Genomic DNA, 25,065 nt, shown 5'->3' on the forward strand with positions numbered 1-25,065 from the left:
TGACAAACTCGATGCGTTCGACAGCTGGATCCACTCCATAGCACATTCACGCAGCAGACCTCATAACAGAGATGAGCCAACTGTCATTTGCAACACTGATTGCATTTGTTTCACACATCTATACGCAATCTGATGCAGTAGAAGTTATTTTCCTGTCTGTGCTTCAATTTTTTCAGTCCCTTATAAAATGCAAAGCCTGCTCGTCTTTAAATGTTTGGTGCATGAAGACAAGACCTGGGGAGTGTATAAGTAGCTAAATGAACAGAGGAGAGAACAGAAACCTAGAATGGGCCCTCTTAACACCTGTTGGGTGATATATGAACGGGTTAAAACATAATACATTATTATCCACGTAAAATAATGGGGAGTAAAACGAGTATTAAACTCTCAGATCCTAGGTATGAACACTTATGCCAGGCATACGGGTGCACGCGCATAACTCACATGCTTACTCGCGAGTCAGCTGGCGGCAGTATCTGCTAGCATTTGCTGCGTGCATGCTAATAAGTGGCGGTACAAGAGTTTTTAGCCGTCTCTGGTTTACCCTTACAAGTGGTTTATCCCATCCACTTGTTCAAACTGAAAGACACTAATTTAGTATTCCTTGCAGTCTGTATTTTTGATCCGGAACATCGCAGTGTTCATACCTAGGATCTGAGCGTTTAATACTCGTTTTACTCCACATTATTTTACGTGGATAATAAAGTATTATGTTTTAACCCGTTCATATATCACCCACCAGGTGTTTAGAGGGCCCATTCTAGGTTTCTGTTCTCTCCTCTGTTCGTTTAGACATTTATACTTACCTAGGGAACACCTACACCATTCTTGACAGCTGCGGGGGTCCCCTTTCTAGTTTGAGTGTATAAGTAGCCAGTGTTCTCCACTAAATATAGAGGGGCGGTATCAAAGCGGCATGGAAGTTATGCTCTAGAGCAGGGATGTGCAAAGAGGGGGTTGCAGGACATTTTATAGGGGGGACGCAGCGGCTACAGAGGTCCCATGCTCTTCCCCAAGGCATTTAAATTAAATGCCGGGGCATGGCGCGAGGCTTCTGTAATTCACTTACCTTGATTCAGTCGGCTTCCGGCGACTCATTGCCACGGCAACGCAGCATCATGGGTCACGTGACGCCACATGACCCCGCGGCATCATTTGACGCTGACATAAAAGGTAAGGGGGGCACGAGCAGGCAGGGGGTGTAGCACCAGTAGTTTGCGCACCCCTGCTCTAGAGCAGTAGTTCTCCCTCTTTTTTTGAACATGGGCACCTCTGGATAACGTTAAAAATCTCAGTGTACCCCTGCAATCCTTCTCACTCCAACAACCCTTTCTCACAAGCACAAACCCATCACTCACCCCTACTTGCACACTTCCGCCTTATTCCCAACCCACTCCACATACAACCCCCCCATTCTTGTTCCATAGCACACACACTTTTTCTCAAATTGCCTCCCTTCTTACATAGCACACGCATCACCTCGTTCTATAACACTTCACATTCACAATGGTGAGGCTACAACCTGCCTTTTCTAAACTCTACTGTGTTGGGCTGAGAGGTCATATTGCAGCCTCTCAGTTTCCTGACAGTGCAGGACATCAGCGGCGCAGCCAGCAGAGTGTTTCCCTGGGGGTCGCAGCACTCTGGTTGAGAAACACAACTCTGTAGAGTGCATTAGTGTCAGCCAGGCACTACACGCATGGAAACTCATACTCAAGTCAAACGAGAGTTTCAAGCACAAAGGCACGGATCGCACTATTGCACTTTAGAGCTAAATCCCCTATGAAGCTTTAATGAGAACCTCATCCCAATTTCACTTCTCCCTTCCCTGTGTCCTATGGATTGCATGATCTGTCTGTAACAAACTTACTGCAATCCAGCACATCATTTCTAACTCTCTAAACCTTCTAGCCATTACAGAAACTTGACTCGCATCAGACACCACCTTTCCTGCTGCACTCTATGGATGTCTCTCTTTCTTAGCCTCACCCCCAGACCAGTGAATAGGCAGGGTGGAGTGTTTAATGTGGGTGGAGGCATAATACTTTACCCAAGCTGCTCATTATGTCACCCCCCCCCCCCTTCTCTCCCTTTCATCCTTCCACGTCCACGCTGTTCATATCTTTTCTCCCTTTCCCTCCATTTTGCTGTCATCTATCGCTCCCCTGGACTTCCATCTCAATTTCTTGATAACTTTGCCACCTGGCTTCCTCACTTCCTCTCCTCTGACACATCTACGGTCATCCTGGGAGACTTGACCATACCTACCGACAATCCCAATGCTACTTTAGCTGCACATTTGAGCTCTTTAACCTCCTTCTAACCTTCATTCTCTCCTAGGGGACCACCTGTCCTACTCACTGCAAATGTACATTTCCTTGATCTGATTTTCACCCACTTAAATTAAAAAAAAAAAAGTTAAATGAGTGACTGATTATGAGAATATCTACAGATAAGTATTTAACTATATAATATGTTACGTTAGATGACATAGCTCTAAGCCTTTTTGTCTTTTGTTCCATAAATGAGGTCACAATCCCAGTGGCAAACTTTTTGACACTATATATGATTTAGTGGATTTGGGTTCCGAGCTTACAGGGGTTGTGTACTTGTAACCTTCAGTGAAGCAGGCTTGAACCCTTTTTGAAACCCTAGTTATAGAAACTGCCAGATCTGCGGGACTGTCGCATGGGGCAGAGTAATCTCCTGATGTTATGGCAAATCAAAAAGCAAATTTTAAACAAATCCAAAGTGCCCACTTTCCTCTTCGATTTTAGGATAATTGATTACTTAGAGGACAGCAGCAGGTCTAAACATAAAAGAACTCCCAACTGATACACAGGAAAGACAAAGCTCACAATTTTACAGTATGCACACAAAACCTGTAATTATGTCAGTCAATCTAATATATGCCCATAAATAGGGTGGAGAACAGAAACAGTGTAATGTTTTAAATCCCAGATGTCTATTTGGTGGAAAGGTAATATCCAGAGCATACATATACCTGAGCACCTAGTAAGTAAATAGTGTATAACAATCCAAATTTGAAATATTTAAAAAATACACATTCTAAAATAAGGTGGGGAAAAAACAAAATTGGTGCTGCTACAATACAGTGAATTAAAAGACGTTCATGCCGTGCAGGTGGTCAGAGATCGAGGTCAGAGGATGTGCTAGTTTCAAATTGCAACAGATCAATGCACATTGAATGCCACATCAAAGAAAGATAACGAGATAGTTGGCATGCAAGCCAAGCTAGGGGAAAGCGGATTAACTGCCTGTTATTTAATATATGTGATTTAGGCTTGATTGATATCAGAATTGTTGCTTCCAGTTAGCCACTAGGCTGGCTCTAAATCACAGCAGTTAAATGCAGACTAGCCACAGCTGAATCTATTGCTAGGTAGTTACGCAGTTCAAAGACTACGAGATTTAGAGTGTTGGTTGCTGAATATTTAGTTGTACACTGTGCTGGTTACCAATTGCACCAGATGTTTAAAGAATTTCAGCTAACCATCGTAAAATCAATAGTTTGCGGCAAAGAAAAAAAAGGGGATGCATTTTCACCATGAAAATTTATCAAATGATAATCATTTTATGCAAGTTGCTTGAGCTTAATTATTAGCAGGACTTCAAATCTCTTATTGTTGCGTCATATTTATAAATAGGCAGTGTGTAATGCCACGTATGATAGAGGTACTAAGCCTAGGCTCTGTTATAATGCCCTACTATAAGGGTGGGTTGGAGAGGAAGGGAATGGAAGTCTATAAGGAAGTCCCTATTAAGAATCCAAGTGTTACAATCTCCCCTCAACCTCCACGCCGTCAATTAAAAAAAAAAAACAAGATTGGGATGGAGAATTGGCCCTTGCGTTTGTAGGGTGAGAAGTGGAGAAAGTCTCCACGGAAAGGTTCATTAAGTCCTCTGGCATCAAATAAAATGGACTTGGAACCACATCTATGAGTGAGTTTAGGAACCCAATGTGGTGCATAAACTGTAAGCGGGATGGACGTTTCATTGGTAGGAAAGAATGAACTTCCCGAACAATGTTGGTCACTATCAATGCAGGTAACGATACTGTACCCTGCAGAGTATTGAACAGCAGCCCTAGAAATTTAATAGTTTGAGCAAGAATCATATTGCTCTTTTACACGTTTATGATCCATCCGTGGAATTCTCCTTGCCACCCAACTGGACATGAAGCTGGGCCACGTGTTCTGCGGAAGCCTTGATCAGCCAATCATCTATATAAGACAATTATTCCGGTTTGGCACAGTTTTGCGGCCTTCACCAGTGAACATCTGAGGTGTACCAAACCAAACGGCAAGGTCTTGAACTGGAATTATGTATGCATGTGCACTCTATGCAGAAGTGGAGGAATACGTAATGAGGTTGGTGAATCAGGCTATGGAGATATGCGTCTCTCAGATCGATAACAAGTCATCACCTTGTACCACTGCCATGACCGCCGTTAAGGACTCCATTTTGGAGTGTTGAATCCTTAAAAAAGGAAAATCGATTGACCCTTTCCAACTTTAATACCCCGTTATTGATCTGGAGACCATGAATAAAAGCCCTGACCATGCCGATCTTGCAGTATCGGTTGAATGACAGAGTTGAGCCAAAGATCGTGAATAGCCTGCCTCAATTTGAGCGCTTTGTGTGGGTTTCTTGGCGGATGAGACTCCCTGAAGGGGTTGCCCGGACTTCACAAGAATTCTAGGGCATAATACTGTACTATGACTCTCTTATTGAAAAACTTTGCCAGTCTGCCCCAAACTGGTGTATATTTTCCAATGCTGGCTACACATCTTCAGGGTTTTTGCTTCTTCAGTCATCCAAAGTGTCTCTAAAAAGATAAGAATCGCCATAAGGCAGGGATACAAACTTCAATTTAAGATGTATTCGAAGCACAAGGCTTGAACCACAGTGCCATCTGGACGTCGCAGAAAATCAATCGCGTCAAAGGTTAGAAAAATCCTGTAACAAATCACTGTCTGAAAGTCCCTGCTTCATTTTGGTCTTGTGGATATACTGGCCATGGCAGTAACTCGTTTCAAAGTTGTTCCCGGAGTGGTATACTGCTTCTGTAACATGTGGTGGTGATATTAAACTAAACTAAAACATATACTAAAGCGCTCAACCTATTAACCTAACTTAACTACCTACTTGTGATATATAAGTCTCTAATTATTAATTCCTCTATACATGAATTTATAATGAAAATGAACTGAATCCTGCAATCTAATTTTAAACTGAGGAAGTGGCTGCCTATGGACGAGAATGACACACCTATCCACAAGGAATGCACAATCAATACTGAACAAACACTACAAAACATACAATAAACATAAATGTCCTTGGCGCATTGTCTGGTGAATAACCTGACAGTTAATGAAGTCCAATTGGTCCTTGATGGTAGGGATATTAAATCCGGAATCCAATCTTTCCTGGAGGCCCTTGGAGGTAGTTGAATCAAATCTGTATTAATATAAAAGACAGAACAACCATTGCGCAGTACTTCTGGTCAAACTTCTACTCCCCCACCGTTGCCAGCTACTTACATAAAAATGATTATAAAAGGGCCTCAAAAGGTATCTTTCACTTCTTCTCCGTCACCTTAATTCTGCTGTGTTGCCAGATGGGATGACTCCTCTGATAAGAGGGAGGCCTCTCTCCAGCGTGATACCGGAAAATAAGGGGATAGGGCCAATGGTATGATACCGTCACAATTTTAATACAATAAAAACAAGACTATAAATCAGTGCACTCACATGCTTATAGTCCCTATATACGTGGTACAATGTGCCGTCCGCTTGCGTGGCAGGATGCTGGGTTGCTGCAGGTAAGGGTAAGATTCAGCGTGCGTCCCCGCTTCGTGGCCTCGATTCGGAGCGCCTCGTCTCACACCGATGATGTCACCGCTCAAGCTCCCCTGTTCCTCCGTGCATGCGTGGACGTAAGCAACGTAACACTGCTACAGAAACTCCACCCTACGCGCGTTTCGTGACTGCTGACGTCACTTCCTCAGGGGCAATGGAGTGTCCATGATAGTAAGGGCTATTTAAACCCACCGGATTGTCAATGCAGGGCTCCCATTGGATATAGCCAAATTGGAAACCCCTGCTCATTACGTTGCACAATTTATCAATGTACAATCAAATGATATCGTTAATACATGTAAATCAGATATTATAAAATGATAAAACTGCATTAGCACAAAATTAACTCGACAGAATACAGGTAATTAATGTGTATGCTTTATAAAATGAATTCGGAGGGGGTTAACCTATATTGCACTGGGGGTTACCCTCTATTGCATCTAATAGAGAACTCAGAGGAAAAGATGTTTATTGAGGTTGAGGAATATACTAGCAGATGTCTAAACAATGTTATATTGATCTATCCATTTTTTAAAAATGAAGCCAGGTCGAACTCTATATTAAGTCCTTTTGGGGTCAGAGTTTTTAAAGTATATATCCAAAAGCTTTCGCGTCTGGATATCAGATTTATTTTATCTCCCCCTCTCCAATTTTGCTTTGGGCATTCAATTCCCTTACAGATTAACCCTGCTGGGTTCTGCCCATGCTTCAATCTAAAGTGGTTGGAGACACTATGTGTCTCCAAACCCCGTTTAATATTGAATACATGTTCTGCCAAGCGCCGTTTTAGTGGTCTACCTGTTCGCCCCACATATTGAAGCCCACACGGGCATTCTAACAGATAGACCACAAAAGGGCTCCTGCAGGTGATGAATGACCTAATTGGGAATGATATACCTGTTACATTTGACTTGAAGTCCTTACATTTTTGACCATATTTGCAGCCTATACATTTATTACATATAAAGTATCCATTTAGTTCCTTTAACCATGTTGTATTCCGTGACTTTACCTGGTTAAATGGGCAACTTGGTGAGAGTTTTAATTTCAGGTTGTCAGCCTTTTTAAAAACTATCTGTGGATGCTGGGGTAATATATTTTTTAGCTTCACATCACCAAGTAGGATACTCCAATGCTTTTTGATTATTGTTGTAATTTTATTTGCCATGCCATTATATTTCGTGATGAAAGGAATAAACTCTACCCCATCATTTTTAATTATGGTCTTTTTATTCATTTGAATTAATTCCTCTCTCTTTGTGTTTTTAGCTGCCTCTAGTGCCTTTTTTACCCTATTGTGGTTATATTCCCTTTCAATGAACTTGGTTTTTAGTTCATTGGCCTGTGTGTTAAATATTGCTTCCTGTGAGCAATTCCGTTTCGTGCGTAGAAACTGGCCTTTGGGAATATTGTTTATCCATCTTGGATTATGATTACTCGATGCTAGTAAGTAAGTGTTTGCATCTACTTTCTTATAAAAGGTCTTAGTTTCAATTAATCCATTTTCAATGAATAAGGTCAGGTCTAGAAAATCAATGGTGAGTGGATTTATATTGAATGTAAATTTTAAATTCATATTATTGTTGTTAAGATACTGTTGGAATTTACCCAAATCCGCTTCATTACCACCCCAGATACATAGCACATCGTCGATATAGCGCCTCCATAGCACCAGGTCCGCCCCAAATGGGCTGTTGGATTGGATATAATTTTCCTCCCACATGCCCATAAATATGTTGGCATAACTAGGGGCGAACCTGGTACCCATGGCAGTGCCACATATCTGGAGGTAGTAATCATTATCGTAGTTAAAGAAGTTATGGGTAAGGATATATCTAATCCCTTCTATTATAAATTCCCTAAATCCCGATTCGAGACTATCATCCTGCTCTAACACTCTCCTAATGGCCTCCACACCTTGGTCATGATTGATGACGGTGTATAGGGAGGTCACGTCACACGTGACCCATGTATAATGATCCTCCCACTTAAGATCATTTACTATGTTTAAAACATGGGTGGTATCTCGAAGATACGATGGTATTTGGGAGACATACTTTTGTAATGCAGAATCAATAAACTGGGACAGATTTGAGGTCATCGACTTAATCCCAGAAATTATTGGGCGACCAGGGGGATTCCAGAGATCCTTGTGGATCTTTGGTATGAAATAGAATATTGGAATCCTTGGCTGTTCAATATCCAAGAATTCCAATTCCCCCTTTGTAATTATACCGTCTGTGAATCCCTTATCTAAATATTTATTTAGGGCTAGCTTAAACTTAGTCGTTGGATTACCTGGCAACTTTTGATAGGTCGTGGGATCACTGAGTATTCTCATGGACTCCTTTTTATAATATGCTGAGTCCATGATTACAATACCGCCCCCCTTGTCTGCTCCTTTGATTACAATTTGAGTATTACTCTCTAGGCTCTTAACAGCATCTATCTCTATTTTGGTCAAGTTGTGTTTATCAAATTTAAACTCACTGGTGGCCTTCTCTAAATCCTGAATTACCAATTCGGTGAATGTCTCTATAAAATTACCCTTAACATGTTTAGGATAGAAAACAGAAGGTCTTTTAAATTTATTTGGTGGACTCACCTGAATGTTATTTAGATTATTGTTTGCCTGCATAACCTCTCTACTCACCGCATCTTTAAGAAAATATTTTTTGAGTGTTAGTCGTCTGACGAATTTTTGAGTATCTATATATAAATCAAACATATTTGGTCCCTGGGAGGGGGCAAAATTGAGCCCCTTCGAAAGGACCCTCTCTTCAACTTCTGATATTTGTTGGCTGCTAATATTAAACACATTGCTGACCTCTACCTGTGGCTCGCTTGGTCTGACTTTTTTCTCTTTCCTCCTTCCTCCTCTTTTTCCTCTGAATCCTCTATTCTTTTGCGTCTCGCAGTTCTTGGGGTATCTTGTCTCCCTGTTGGATTGTCTGTCTCGCTGTTTCTCCTCGGGGGGAAGTCGTAATCCCTGTCGTGATCTAAAAAAGACGTTTGATGTTGATTATTTTCATGGTCCCTAGATGGTATATGGTAAGGTCTAAAGCCATTATTTGGTCTAAAAACATCGTCATAACCTCTATGTCTTTCTTGTGGTCCATCATGATAGTAGTCATGATGTCCATAACCTCCATTACCGTTGGTATACCCTCCCTGTGGTGGACCTTGGTATCTATGAGGTCCATTCCTATATGGTGCTTGTGGACGAGCTCCAAAAGAGGGGCGTTGTACTGCTCCCTTTTTATTAGGTGGTTTGGGTACTTGGTAACTATCTTTTTTAGATTTTTGTTCCTCCTTAGTTTTTGTTCCCTTACTCGCTGGGGTGGTTTTAACCTCCGCGGGGGTGATTTCTTCTACAATAAGGACTTTCTTCTCTGATTTCCAGTCCCTCTGTCTATTCTGTTCATAGTCTTTTTTATCCCGTATATATTTTTTCTGTTTTGTACTAATGACCTCCTTCTCTAGTTTTTCAATCCTTTGTGTAATTTTCTCATCCAATACTTTGTATTCTTTGAGTTCAGAGAAGTGGCTCAATTTACCTTGGATTTCTGTAATCTCTTTATCCAAAACATCTAGGGATCTAGTTCTATACTGAATAGACAGGTTCACTAGACCAAATGCACATGAGTCAAGGAGATGGTTCCACTCTTTCATGAATTCCTCATTCTCTGTCTCAAGTGTCGGTACTTTGAGGACCCTCAGTCCTCTCGGTATCCGTTTCTGTTCTAAATATTTTTTCAATGCTACTACTTCCCAGATCTGCCTCATTTCTTGCGTGAGGAGTTTTTCTACTTTATTAAATAGAGTGTCTAGAGTTTCAGTGTCAACATCAATATTTTCCACCTCTGTGTCCTCTGAAAATATATTATCTAAATTACAACTGCGAAGTGCTCGACTAGAAAAAAGTGTCATTTTTAAATAATGGTTGGCTGCTGATATGTGTAATGGATAAAACAAGTGGTGGTGATATTAAACTAAACTAAAACATATACTAAAGCGCTCAACCTATTAACCTAACTTAACTACCTACTTGTGATATATAAGTCTCTAATTATTAATTCCTCTATACATGAATTTATAATGAAAATGAACTGAATCCTGCAATCTAATTTTAAACTGAGGAAGTGGCTGCCTATGGACGAGAATGACACACCTATCCACAAGGAATGCACAATCAATACTGAACAAACACTACAAAACATACAATAAACATAAATGTCCTTGGCGCATTGTCTGGTGAATAACCTGACAGTTAATGAAGTCCAATTGGTCCTTGATGGTAGGGATATTAAATCCGGAATCCAATCTTTCCTGGAGGCCCTTGGAGGTAGTTGAATCAAATCTGTATTAATATAAAAGACATCTTTTTTTATGATTATATTAATACTATGATTATATTATATTTATGATTATATTAATACAGATTTGATTCAACTACCTCCAAGGGCCTCCAGGAAAGATTGGATTCCGGATTTAATATCCCTACCATCAAGGACCAATTGGACTTCATTAACTGTCAGGTTATTCACCAGACAATGCGCCAAGGACATTTATGTTTATTGTATGTTTTGTAGTGTTTGTTCAGTATTGATTGTGCATTCCTTGTGGATAGGTGTGTCATTCTCGTCCATAGGCAGCCACTTCCTCAGTTTAAAATTAGATTGCAGGATTCAGTTCATTTTCATTATAAATTCATGTATAGAGGAATTAATAATTAGAGACTTATATATCACAAGTAGGTAGTTAAGTTAGGTTAATAGGTTGAGCGCTTTAGTATATGTTTTAGTTTAGTTTAATATCACCACCACTTGTTTTATCCATTACACATATCAGCAGCCAACCATTATTTAAAAATGACACTTTTTTCTAGTCGAGCACTTCGCAGTTGTAATTTAGATAATATATTTTCAGAGGACACAGAGGTGGAAAATATTGATGTTGACACTGAAACTCTAGACACTCTATTTAATAAAGTAGAAAAACTCCTCACGCAAGAAATGAGGCAGATCTGGGAAGTAGTAGCATTGAAAAAATATTTAGAACAGAAACGGATACCGAGAGGACTGAGGGTCCTCAAAGTACCGACACTTGAGACAGAGAATGAGGAATTCATGAAAGAGTGGAACCATCTCCTTGACTCATGTGCATTTGGTCTAGTGAACCTGTCTATTCAGTATAGAACTAGATCCCTAGATGTTTTGGATAAAGAGATTACAGAAATCCAAGGTAAATTGAGCCACTTCTCTGAACTCAAAGAATACAAAGTATTGGATGAGAAAATTACACAAAGGATTGAAAAACTAGAGAAGGAGGTCATTAGTACAAAACAGAAAAAATATATACGGGATAAAAAAGACTATGAACAGAATAGACAGAGGGACTGGAAATCAGAGAAGAAAGTCCTTATTGTAGAAGAAATCACCCCCGCGGAGGTTAAAACCACCCCAGCGAGTAAGGGAACAAAAACTAAGGAGGAACAAAAATCTAAAAAAGATAGTTACCAAGTACCCAAACCACCTAATAAAAAGGGAGCAGTACAACGCCCCTCTTTTGGAGCTCGTCCACAAGCACCATATAGGAATGGACCTCATAGATACCAAGGTCCACCACAGGGAGGGTATACCAACGGTAATGGAGGTTATGGACATCATGACTACTATCATGATGGACCACAAGAAAGACATAGAGGTTATGACGATGTTTTTAGACCAAATAATGGCTTTAGACCTTACCATATACCATCTAGGGACCATGAAAATAATCAACATCAAACGTCTTTTTTAGATCACGACAGGGATTACGACTTCCCCCCGAGGAGAAACAGCGAGACAGACAATCCAACAGGGAGACAAGATACCCCAAGAACTGCGAGACGCAAAAGAATAGAGGATTCAGAGGAAAAAGAGGAGGAAGGAGGAAAGAGAAAAAAGTCAGACCAAGCGAGCCACAGGTAGAGGTCAGCAATGTGTTTAATATTAGCAGCCAACAAATATCAGAAGTTGAAGAGAGGGTCCTTTCGAAGGGGCTCAATTTTGCCCCCTCCCAGGGACCAAATATGTTTGATTTATATATAGATACTCAAAAATTCGTCAGACGACTAACACTCAAAAAATATTTTCTTAAAGATGCGGTGAGTAGAGAGGTTATGCAGGCAAACAATAATCTAAATAACATTCAGGTGAGTCCACCAAATAAATTTAAAAGACCTTCTGTTTTCTATCCTAAACATGTTAAGGGTAATTTTATAGAGACATTCACCGAATTGGTAATTCAGGATTTAGAGAAGGCCACCAGTGAGTTTAAATTTGATAAACACAACTTGACCAAAATAGAGATAGATGCTGTTAAGAGCCTAGAGAGTAATACTCAAATTGTAATCAAAGGAGCAGACAAGGGGGGCGGTATTGTAATCATGGACTCAGCATATTATAAAAAGGAGTCCATGAGAATACTCAGTGATCCCACGACCTATCAAAAGTTGCCAGGTAATCCAACGACTAAGTTTAAGCTAGCCCTAAATAAATATTTAGATAAGGGATTCACAGACGGTATAATTACAAAGGGGGAATTGGAATTCTTGGATATTGAACAGCCAAGGATTCCAATATTCTATTTCATACCAAAGATCCACAAGGATCTCTGGAATCCCCCTGGTCGCCCAATAATTTCTGGGATTAAGTCGATGACCTCAAATCTGTCCCAGTTTATTGATTCTGCATTACAAAAGTATGTCTCCCAAATACCATCGTATCTTCGAGATACCACCCATGTTTTAAACATAGTAAATGATCTTAAGTGGGAGGATCATTATACATGGGTCACGTGTGACGTGACCTCCCTATACACCGTCATCAATCATGACCAAGGTGTGGAGGCCATTAGGAGAGTGTTAGAGCAGGATGATAGTCTCGAATCGGGATTTAGGGAATTTATAATAGAAGGGATTAGATATATCCTTACCCATAACTTCTTTAACTACGATAATGATTACTACCTCCAGATATGTGGCACTGCCATGGGTACCAGGTTCGCCCCTAGTTATGCCAACATATTTATGGGCATGTGGGAGGAAAATTATATCCAATCCAACAGCCCATTTGGGGCGGACCTGGTGCTATGGAGGCGCTATATCGACGATGTGCTATGTATCTGGGGTGGTAATGAAGCGGATTTGGGTAAATTCCAACAGTATCTTAACAACAATAATATGAATTTAAAATTTACATTCAATATAAATCCACTCACCATTGATTTTCTAGACCTGACCTTATTCATTGAAAATGGATTAATTGAAACTAAGACCTTTTATAAGAAAGTAGATGCAAACACTTACTTACTAGCATCGAGTAATCATAATCCAAGATGGATAAACAATATTCCCAAAGGCCAGTTTCTACGCACGAAACGGAATTGCTCACAGGAAGCAATATTTAACACACAGGCCAATGAACTAAAAACCAAGTTCATTGAAAGGGAATATAACCACAATAGGGTAAAAAAGGCACTAGAGGCAGCTAAAAACACAAAGAGAGAGGAATTAATTCAAATGAATAAAAAGACCATAATTAAAAATGATGGGGTAGAGTTTATTCCTTTCATCACGAAATATAATGGCATGGCAAATAAAATTACAACAATAATCAAAAAGCATTGGAGTATCCTACTTGGTGATGTGAAGCTAAAAAATATATTACCCCAGCATCCACAGATAGTTTTTAAAAAGGCTGACAACCTGAAATTAAAACTCTCACCAAGTTGCCCATTTAACCAGGTAAAGTCACGGAATACAACATGGTTAAAGGAACTAAATGGATACTTTATATGTAATAAATGTATAGGCTGCAAATATGGTCAAAAATGTAAGGACTTCAAGTCAAATGTAACAGGTATATCATTCCCAATTAGGTCATTCATCACCTGCAGGAGCCCTTTTGTGGTCTATCTGTTAGAATGCCCGTGTGGGCTTCAATATGTGGGGCGAACAGGTAGACCACTAAAACGGCGCTTGGCAGAACATGTATTCAATATTAAACGGGGTTTGGAGACACATAGTGTCTCCAACCACTTTAGATTGAAGCATGGGCAGAACCCAGCAGGGTTAATCTGTAAGGGAATTGAATGCCCAAAGCAAAATTGGAGAGGGGGAGATAAAATAAATCTGATATCCAGACGCGAAAGCTTTTGGATATATACTTTAAAAACTCTGACCCCAAAAGGACTTAATATAGAGTTCGACCTGGCTTCATTTTTAAAAAATGGATAGATCAATATAACATTGTTTAGACATCTGCTAGTATATTCCTCAACCTCAATAAACATCTTTTCCTCTGAGTTCTCTATTAGATGCAATAGAGGGTAACCCCCAGTGCAATATAGGTTAACCCCCTCCGAATTCATTTTATAAAGCATACACATTAATTACCTGTATTCTGTCGAGTTAATTTTGTGCTAATGCAGTTTTATCATTTTATAATATCTGATTTACATGTATTAACGATATCATTTGATTGTACATTGATAAATTGTGCAACGTAATGAGCAGGGGTTTCCAATTTGGCTATATCCAATGGGAGCCCTGCATTGACAATCCGGTGGGTTTAAATAGCCCTTACTATCATGGACACTCCATTGCCCCTGAGGAAGTGACGTCAGCAGTCACGAAACGCGCGTAGGGTGGAGTTTCTGTAGCAGTGTTACGTTGCTTACGTCCACGCATGCACGGAGGAACAGGGGAGCTTGAGCGGTGACATCATCGGTGTGAGACGAGGCGCTCCGAATCGAGGCCACGAAGCGGGGACGCACGCTGAATCTTACCCTTACCTGCAGCAACCCAGCATCCTGCCACGCAAGCGGACGGCACATTGTACCACGTATATAGGGACTATAAGCATGTGAGTGCACTGATTTATAGTCTTGTTTTTATTGTATTAAAATTGTGACGGTATCATACCATTGGCCCTATCCCCTTATTTTCCGGTATCACGCTGGAGAGAGGCCTCCCTCTTATCAGAGGAGTCATCCCATCTGGCAACACAGCAGAATTAAGGTGACGGGGAAGAAGTGAAAGATACCTTTTGAGGCCCTTTTATAATCATTTTTATGTAAGTAGCTGGCAACGGTGGGGGAGTAGAAGTTTGACCAGAAGTACTGCGCAATGGTTGTTCTGTCTTTTATATTAATACAGATTTGATTCAACTACCTCCAAGGGCCTCCAGGAAAGATTGGATTCCGGATTTAATATCCCTACCATCAAGGACCAATTGGACTTCATTAACTGTCAGGTTATTCACCAGACAATGCGCCAAGGACATTTATGTTTATTGTCTGCTTCTGTAACATGCCTGCAATACGTCGCTTCATGGGATCTTTAAAAGATTAACTATCTTTTAGAGGAATGGTCGTCTGTCTGTCTTGCCATCCACACAATCGCTGAGTCCACCTTAGGATGACTCCAAGTTTTACAGTCTTTTTCCTGGAATGGGTACATTTTAATAAAGCGCCTAGTCGCATTACTTTTTTCCACCAATTTCCATTCGGGGATGATAATCATTTGAATGGAGCTATAAACAGGGAAGAACCTAGCCGCCTTCCGGGTCCCAGAAATGCTTGATTCAAGACCAAAAGTTCCTCTTCAATGCGGTGCACATATTCTTAAATCAGTCTTTCAATGGAATGCACTTTGAATGATTCAAGCTCTTCCTGGATGTCTGCTTCTTCAGAGGATGCCCCTTGTCCAGTTCAGAAAAGGTCGGCTGTCTCAGTCCAGGAAGCTGTCCTCTGAGGCCGCTCTTATAGTCCTTGCTACGGCGACGCTGATGTGACGCTGAAAATCAAATGTAATTGACTTCCAGCGATCGCGACCAAGTCGTTGCTCTGTCGTGCCGCTCCTACTATAAGCGCACGCAACGGATTTAATAGATTTGTTTTGACGTGACGTGCAGTCGCCGTGACTATAACCGCGGCCTAAGTCTTTTGACACTTGAGATCTGGAACGTTTGAGATTACTCTGATATCCTAAGGCTACACTTAAAGTGCCGGCGACGTCAGGCTGCGGTCGCTGGAAAAATCAAATTGAGATGACTTCCAGCGATAGCGAGCAAGCCGTCGCATCGCGCTTACTATAAGCGCACGCGACGGCGGCAATGCATTTTTGACGCGACGTCGCCATCGCTGGCACTATAAGCGCAGCTTTACTTCTCAAAACATTGCACAAGAGATGTTTGAAATTATTTAAAGAAGGTGCCTCGTATTATATAAACCATTAATATTCTTTATCATGACTGTTAGTATCCTTCATCCAATAAACTTCGAGCTGCCTGTAAAATCATACCACTGTATGCACGGGTGAACAACAGTTAACCCCTCAGGCGCTCAAAAGCAAAAGTGATAGCTGTTGAACCTTCTCAGCATATAACTTTGGGGATAAGGTATTATATAAACCAGCCAATGCCGGTCACAAGCCCGGATGAAAAATGGGTTGGGTTGGTTCCCGTGGCGACAGAACTGGAAAATTAGCCAAGAACCCAATGGCAGGACAACAATTACAAAGCGTGGAAACACTAGAGGACGTATTGAACATCATGCCCTGGCCTCTACAAACCATCGCTTCCTACCTTGTAGAAGAGGAAGCGATGTCGTTTACGGAAAATACCTACCCACCTCGTATTATATATCAGCTTTTTTGGCTGCCATAGAGGACGCTGAACGAAGAATAGTTGTGTCTGTCAAGTCTGCCCTTTTCAAAATTTCTGTGAAATACAGGGAAGCAAAAACATCACCATAAACAGTGACCGCCTCGTCACGTTAAGAGTCAGACAGCAAGCTGTATGCTATATGGATTTGTGAATATGGATACACCCAGGGGGTTCCTGTGGCGTTCAACCTCGAGTCTCCTAGCACAAGAATTCCCTCGATTGCAGTGTAGTTAATTTTTTGGGGTTGAGTGGGGGATTGTAGTTTAATAAAAAAGAAAGACAACATCTATGGGGGGGGGGGGAGGGGCTCACCAATAGAGACTACACTGCTGCTTTCTATTGGTCACCACATTGAGCATGACCCCAATGGCCATTTTATTTCTCTTACATTCTAACCATGACAAGCAAGGGGTCTCCAGAGCTGGGTTTACCAGCTCTGCAAAAATAAAAACAAAAAAAAACACCCACATCTATCCAGATTTAAAAAATAAATAAAAATCTCTCATCTCAATACTCCACAATCCAGAAAGGGCAAGTCTTATGCATACTAACAATATGAGATGCACACCCTGCAGGAAATTAGTAGAATATATTAAATTACCTAATGAAAAATAATAAATTTCTACCCACATACAAAATTGTAAAAGACTGTGGCACAGAATGGAATGCGTTTAACTACATGGAGACTGTCATGGCAAATTCAATAGATATCTTAAAAAAATGTGGACATCTTTTTAGGAAGGAAAGGTACACTGGGATATACCAAATAAGTCAACATGGCAGGGATAGAGACGATCGCAGCCGCAGATTCGCCGTGCAATACCCGGAATGCTGTGCAGATGGTGTCAGCAGATTCGTGGATGCTCCGATTGACAGAAGAAACAAGACAGACGTCAGCAAAAGTCAGCAGAGTGGCCAGTGGGACCACCTTTACGCGTTTCGGAAGTACCAACTTCCTTCTTCAGAGGTAGAATAAAGGTTCTTTCTTCTACCCCTGAAGAAGGAAGTTGGTACTTCCGAAACGCGTAGGGTGGTCCCACTGGTCACTCTGCTGACTTTTGCTGACGTCTGTCTTGCTTCTTGTGTCGATCGGAGTATCCACGAATCTGCTGACACCATCTGCACAGCGAATCTACGGCTGCGATCGTCAAGCCCCAACCGACTGAGCTGCAGAGAGCTGTTTCCACGCGAGCAGGGGGGCGCCCCATCCGGAAACGACTACGGAGCACCAACACGCCCCTGATGCCAGGAGACACGCAGTGGAGCTGATCTGACCAAGACGAGGGATACTCTCTAATTATCCATTGCCTGTGACCATCTTACATCTGGTAAGTGGTCATTTCAGCCACAGCAGGAGATTTCCAGTGGGACTTATTCTATTTTAACACATGTTGTGTATTTTATTTGTATTTTATTCATATTGTGTCTAACATTAAATGTGATTATAAAGTCACCCAGTATTTCTCAGCCCATGTCATTTGTCGGTATGTCATGTCATTAGTTTGTATGCTGTGAATATTTATTTTACAGTTTTATGCTGTGTGATTTTCCTATTTTTTTCATGTCACTGCTATCGTGTGGTGCCTACCTTTGGACCCGATGAAGCCATCATTACGGGTTGTATATATCCTTTTTACCACCATTTGTGTATGTATGGAGCGCCATAGAAATAATATTTTCTCTATCAGTTGTCTCTGATTTGGGTTCAGAGTTATATCACAGGCAGCCAGCATTTATTCCCAATTAGGAATAATAGGTCTTTCATATCCATTTGGATTTAATTTGCACACTTAGAAAGTTAGCGCTACCTTATTTGTTTTTCTAACATGGCAGGGATGTTAATCCAGGGAGAAATCCGATTGCTGATATTTGGAGACATGATTTTTATTTATATTTATTTTGAGATATCACTGGATGTTTCATGGGGATATTTATTTGCCTTCCTCTGGAACAAAATACTGTAAGTACAAATACAGGATACTGTAACTATCTGTCGTCTAAATGTATCATAGGTTGAACTTGTTGGACGTATGTCTCATCTAATACATATGTATGTAACTATAGTCAGTAAAACATTAAATGTATGTCACAAATCCCATCTACGTATAGAATGGGATACTTGACATTTGATCAGTCACAGCCACAGACTAACTATTGTTGTTTAAAAACAACAATCCTGCCCAACTGATAGATATAGCAAGGGTTATTGCTCCCGCTGTCACATTAAGGTGGAATGGGATATTTGTCCGCGAACAAATGGCCGCCGGTGTTTGGCCATAGATGGACCTTCCACTGTAGCCGATTCGCCACGTCTAAGAGTAAGTTTTATTACTGTTAAGGGCAGGGGTTAAATTTAAGCGGTTAGGGTAGGGGGTTAATTTATTGGTTTTAGCAGTTAGGGTAGGGGTTAAGTTTAGGGGTTTTAGCAGTTAGGATAGGGGGGTGTTTAGTGTAGGGGGTTGTTTAGGCACTTACCTTAGGAAGCGCCTATAGTGCGCGCGATGGCGACGCAACAGTTGACGTCACCGCTAGCGAAAGTTGTAATTTGCTTTCCGGCGACCAGGTCTTTGATTTGTTCAGAGCCTGTCATATGTGGCAACAGCCTCTGAAAAATCACATTTGACTGCTTTCAAAAATTTGCGCCGCCAGCGTCGCACTTACTATAAGTGCATGCGGCAATACATTTGTTTTGCCGCTACGTCGCGTCGCCAGCACTATAAGTGCAGCCTTAGCAGTGAAGTGGTGGGCGGTAGCAGGCCGAGACCGCATTACAGTGGGATCTGCTGTGATATATTTTGTGTTATCACGTTCCTATGGAAACTGATATTCTGCATAATATGATAATTTGTGATTAGTATGTAAAATAAAGCTTGCGCTATCTGCTGCGGTCTTTTTAAAGCATTCCCTTATCAGCTATAGGTACCCCCTGGTTCCAGAGATACTAATCGGTTTAGTTACCAGTGTTCCCTCGTGGACATTTAAACAGCCATCCAATATTAAAGAAGCAATGTTATCCACCCGATAACGTTACTGCACCTTATTGGCACGTGGGACCCAGCAAGATTTGGTGGCCATTTTAATTTCCCTAAAGGGGAGAAAAAAACACAGGCAACTTACCTGTACAGCAAGTCAAAGTATTGTAAGTCACCCCACAGAAACTTCAAGTGGAACCGTTCTAGTGGTTTGTGGGTCTGAAACTTATGGCTGTGTATTTTATTTGTGTTATTTATTGTACAGAACATTTTATTTCCACTACGAATATAAAAGTAAAATAGACTAAAGCATACATAGGAAATTCACAGTAATTTAGGGCAGTGCTTTCCTGTAGTGTGGCACTCTGCAGAGAGTAGCGCAGGTAGCAGGTCTCCGTGTGGAGGAAATTTAGCTCTCTGCAAATGGGCGGTTTGCGGACGAACAGGGTTACCCTTGGTGGGTCAGTGCTGCATATCCCCAGCTCCTTGACCGTCTGCAATACTCTCCCTCCTCCTGTCGGCGCCGAGATCCAACTTCCCTACTCCTCCAGTCAGGCGGAGCTGCTGTCCCCGGACCGGCACGTGTGGGGTAACTAATCTTCTTCTTCGAAGCGGCTCTTCTCCTGCAGTCACGTTGTCATGGCGACACATCACAGGCTGATGAGTTGCCATGACTTTGCAGCACTGCAGGAAGAGGACCGCTCTTCAACGGAATCACACAGGTCAGCAGGTATGTATGCAGTAAGTGTTCCTGACAGAAATAAGGCTACGCTTATAGTACCGGCGACGGCAGGCTGCGGTCGCTGGAAAAATCAAATTGAGATTACTTCCAGCGATCGCGACCAAGTCGGCGCGCTGTGCTTACTATAAGCGCACGCGACGGCAGCAAATGCATTTGTTTTGACACGACTAAGGCTGCGCTTATAGTGCCGGCAACGCGACGTCGCCCGAAAACAAATGCATTGTCGCTGCCACGTGCGCTTATAGACAAAGCGACGGGGCTACGTGATTTTTTGAAGCCGGGAATATTTGATTTTTCAAAACCCCCCTCATCATTCTACGAGGTGGACAGTTTAAAAAGATTTGATAACTGTACACAGTTTCCCCGAAGACAAATTTATGTTAATGAATCCATATCATTTTCTCATATTTCTCTGTATTGTCACTATTCCACCCGCTCCTATTAGATACTGGGCTGTCAAATGTATGACGGTGCATTCACTAGGACAGTGGGGTGCAATCTTTTCCCCCTGCACCCCCCTGACGGCTGTCCTGCTCTCCGCGCGCCCCCCTCCCTCCTCCTTACCGTGGTCCCGGTGTCTGGGCGTCATGATGTCACGTTACCATAGCAACGCGACATTACATGACCCCGCAGCATCATTTGACTCCGCGTTGCCATGGCATCTCCAGATGGCAGCTGAACCACTGTAAGCAAGGTTTACAGAGGCCTTTGCCACTTCCCCAGCACTTAATTTAAGTGTCTTTGGGAAGCGCGCGGGGCCGCTGTAAACCCTGTGCCGTTAATCTCGGGGCCCCCAGTTTGCGTACTGCTGCACTAGGAGTTTGAATTTCAGGTGAAGACAGATTCCTCAACACAATTGCAGAATCATTCTTTCTAAAAACTAAAATGAAAAAAAAAAAAACTTAATAATATGTTTGAACTTTTAATGCATAGACCCAGACTTATTATTTGTGCTAGTTTCCATAATATTAAGACAAGGTTATTTGTAATGTGACAGAGCCAGCTGAGCAAGAACAGCTTGAGTGGGTGTGGAGAGGAGGAGGTTGTTGTTGTTGTTGTTGTTATGGGGTAGAAGATCTTATGTCATTATGTTCTTTACAAGTAGGTCTCTGACTTCTATACAAATTAATAAATTATCCAAGTATTAGGTAAGACATAAGTAGGACAGGTGGTATTTACAATCTTATTTCATGCAGTACTTGTTAAATACTTCAAAAGAACATATAATGGAGAAAGCAGACAATGCTTTCCAATTTCAGAGCCTAAGGCTAGGTCCCCGGTGCCTGCTGCAGCGCGCGACAACAGCGTGCGTTGCAGGGACAAGAACCGCCCCTCAATGGGGCCCACAACCTACCCTGGCCGCCGCGTTGTGCGAGCAGATTTGTCTGAAGACAGGAAAACAGTGTCACCCGGCGGTTCAGCCCTTGAGGGCGAACCTGCTGGGTGACATCAGGGCCACGCCCCCGTCACACCTCCCCCCCGTCCTTCTTTCCCCCTGCTGCTCACCCCAGACCGGGGATCACAGCTGCCGACACCAGGGCCTCAGCCTAAGGCTTAGTCCATAGAGACTGAAGCCGGGCGGAGGCGCGCTGAGGCTCAGGGAAAGCGGTGCTTTCCCTGGCCTTAGAGCGCGCGCCGTCCATGGGCGTATCTGGGGGCGGGCCAGTGACATCACGGAGCTGGTTCGCCCTCATTGGGCGAACCGCTCACGTGACCGGCCCTGCGCTCCGGCGAGGGCAGAAACTAAAGATTTGGTAAGACACGCTTCCGCAGGCGTGCGCGAGCCCCTGCTAAAGCCGCTCTCATTGAGGCTGCAGGGGCTCAGTGCCGAGCAGCAGCACGCCTCAGCACCGGTCAGCGCCATGCCCGAGGCCTAAGGAATGCACATTAAGTCCTTCCAACATAGTCCAGCTCAATGAGAGTTTTCCGACAGTAACACACTTTAGAAGGGTGAGGTCGCAATAAAGCATAACACATTTCTTCTGTAGGTTGAAGATGGCCATATTTCCTAATAGAATAAATAAATAAATGGATATGCCTAACCTCGCCCCCACAGTTTGTAAATGTAGAGGTAATAGTAGATCTTTAAGACTTCCACTTAAAAGGTACAATCTTGCAACCTTTCCAAGCTTTCTGATGAGAAATGTAAATTTGCTTACACACCATCCTGTCATTGGTTCATTAACGGTTTACTGGTTTCCTGATTACATGTTTGCTAATTCTTCTAGTAGCAAAGAGAAGTAGCTAACATTTAGAAGCTCGAGATTGTATGCAGTAGAGGGGGGGGGGGGTAGACTAGAAGCTGTAAGGGCGCAAACTGTTGAAGACAGCTGGGACTACTGTCCCTGGCCAGCTCAGTCAAGAGGACAGGCCCCCTGCTAGCCAACGCCCATCTGGAAGGGTTGGGGGGTCGTGCATTCCCTAGGCCCTCCTATTCACCGCCGCCCACTGGATATCAAGTCCTGCAGCAGGCCCACACACTTCTTTCCACTATGCACCCCTGATCCATTACCACTTTATACCCCCGCAGGCTCATTATTCCCAGATACCCCCAACCCTCTAGGCCCATTACCCCTATATACTCCCCAGGCCCATTACCTACTTTTCTTCCCCTACAGCCCCTCCCCCCCTATCCAGCACACCTGGGGAGGCCTGCTTCTTACATTTGTCCTGGGCCCAACATCTTCTGTTGCCAGCACTGAGAAGGTAAACCGAAAAATGATCTGGCAAAATAGAAAACTGGCTTGAATATACTTTCATCCAGACACAGGCTGTGGTAATCCATGTGGATCAGACTCAATGCCCCTGGTTTGAGGCATTTAATGAGTAAACCAGCACTAGTTTCAAGAAAGGAAATAGTGAACAAATGGGATACAGGACAATGTATCCAGAAGTCTATATTTTAGGTCTAGGAGGCAGTGTGTTACCAAACGTCCAGCTTTAACAAAAATTTAAGCCAAACATATTAAATTACCAATACTACTGTACATCATCCCCCTTTTTTCTTATTTGAATATGTAAAGCACGCAACAGTGTATAATTCTACATTCTTACCTAAGCTGGCAATCGTTTGGTGCTCACGTTAAAATCCGTAAAAATCCTGATTGTGTGCCTAACATAATGGCTGTCTTTCAGTTTCAATGAATCCGTCAGTCAGTGTAACTCAGCAGCAACAATGTATCCTTATATTCCAACAGTAACATTATCTATTGTTACAGTTCAAACTGCAGGCAAAATTTGGCAACATATCCCAAACAGGAAAATATTGCAAATATCTTGCACTGCTTGGGAAGTGTGCTAAAACATGCTATAGAAATCAAAGGATGTTTTAAAATAGCAGTTCAAGCAATATCCTAAGTGTTTGTTTTTTTTAATAAATCAGTTCTGTACCATGAGAAAATACTTGATATATATACATATATACATACATACACACACACACACACACACACACACACACACACACACACACACACACACTGGAAATGCTTCCTACATTAGAAACATTAACAAAGTGACAGCCCCCTTCCGATAGGCTCTGGCTTTTGAGCCCCGTCATCTCTAGCAATGCACCAATTGTATCTAGTAACTGCCCAGTCAATCATATTCCAGGACTACATTGCCCAGAATGCTATGCAAGAACTGAATTAAATAACCCAGTGAAAGCAATCTAATATAGTCGTTTACAGGAGAACGGATCGATCTGCAGCTTAGCTAATCACTAGTCAGTGTGCAGATTGTATTGGTTCACATATTGAATGGGAAAAATATATATATTTTTATAAATGGCAGCTTGAACTGCAGCTTTAAAACGCATTAAAAAAAATGGCATTAAGAGTTGAATAATATATATATTTTAAACGCAGTTATTATCTAATACTCCAGAACTGAATTATTACATTTTGTTTTTGTTTTTTTTAAAACAAAGATTTCACATGTTTTGCTGCTTTAAAGCTGCAGCCCAAGCTGTCAGTTTTTATTTTTCCCTTTAATATGTGCATCAATACAATCCACACATATATGATAATTACAGCTCAACCCCGTTATAGCACGGTCCTCGGGGGCCATCCGATCCAACCGCGCTATTACCGGGATCGCTCTAATTTTTTTTTTAAATGGCCGCCGCGTGACCTTTTGGGGGGAGGAGAGAGGGAGGAAGAGGTGGAGTGAGGCGCCGGCAGCCCTACACGTCCCCAAGCAGCCACCGTAACTCCCCTCTCACTTCCCCCAGCAGCCACCGTACTTCAATAAGCAGCCTCAGTTCCCGCCGCCAGCCCCGCTCCAATCACACCCCCCCCCGCCAGCCCCGCCCCAATCACCCCCCAATCACCCCCCGCCAGCCCCGCCCCAATCACCCCCCGCCAGCCCCGCCCCAATCACCCCCCCGCCCCAATCACCCCCCCCGCCCCGCCCCAATCACCCCCCCCGCCAGCCCTGCTACAATCACCCCCCCCGCCAACCCCGCTCCAATCACCCCCCCCGCCAACCCCGCTCCAATCACCCCCCCGCCAACCCCGCTCCAATCACCCCCCCGCCAGCCCCGCTCCAATCACCCCCCGCCAGCCCCGCTCCAATCACCCCCCCCGCCAGCCCCGCTCCAATCACCCCCCGCCAGCCCCGCTCCAATCACCCCCCGCCAGCCCCGCTCCAATCACCCCCCCCCACCAGCCCCACTCCAATCACCCCCCCGCCACCAGCCCCACTCCAATCACCCCCCCGCCAGCCCCGCTCCAATCACCCCCCCGCTCCAATCACCC

General features: G+C 42.8%; 1 protein-coding gene across 6 annotated transcripts in view; it reads right to left on the reverse strand.

Annotated features, from left to right (window-relative positions):
* The window catches only part of MACIR (macrophage immunometabolism regulator), a 49,673-nt gene that overhangs the window by 13,527 nt on the left and 11,081 nt on the right, over positions 1-25,065 (reverse strand). The window contains exon 3 of one of the 6 annotated variants that reach the window (XM_075602258.1): positions 16,560-16,648. The exons of the other annotated variants lie outside the window; for them this stretch is intronic. The gene's annotated coding sequence lies outside the window, so the exon portion shown is untranslated. The remainder of the gene's footprint in view (positions 1-16,559; positions 16,649-25,065) is intronic. 6 annotated transcript variants of the gene reach the window in all.

Source organism: Ascaphus truei, chromosome 1, assembly GCF_040206685.1.
Source record: "Ascaphus truei isolate aAscTru1 chromosome 1, aAscTru1.hap1, whole genome shotgun sequence".
Taxonomy (NCBI): domain Eukaryota; kingdom Metazoa; phylum Chordata; class Amphibia; order Anura; family Ascaphidae; genus Ascaphus; species Ascaphus truei.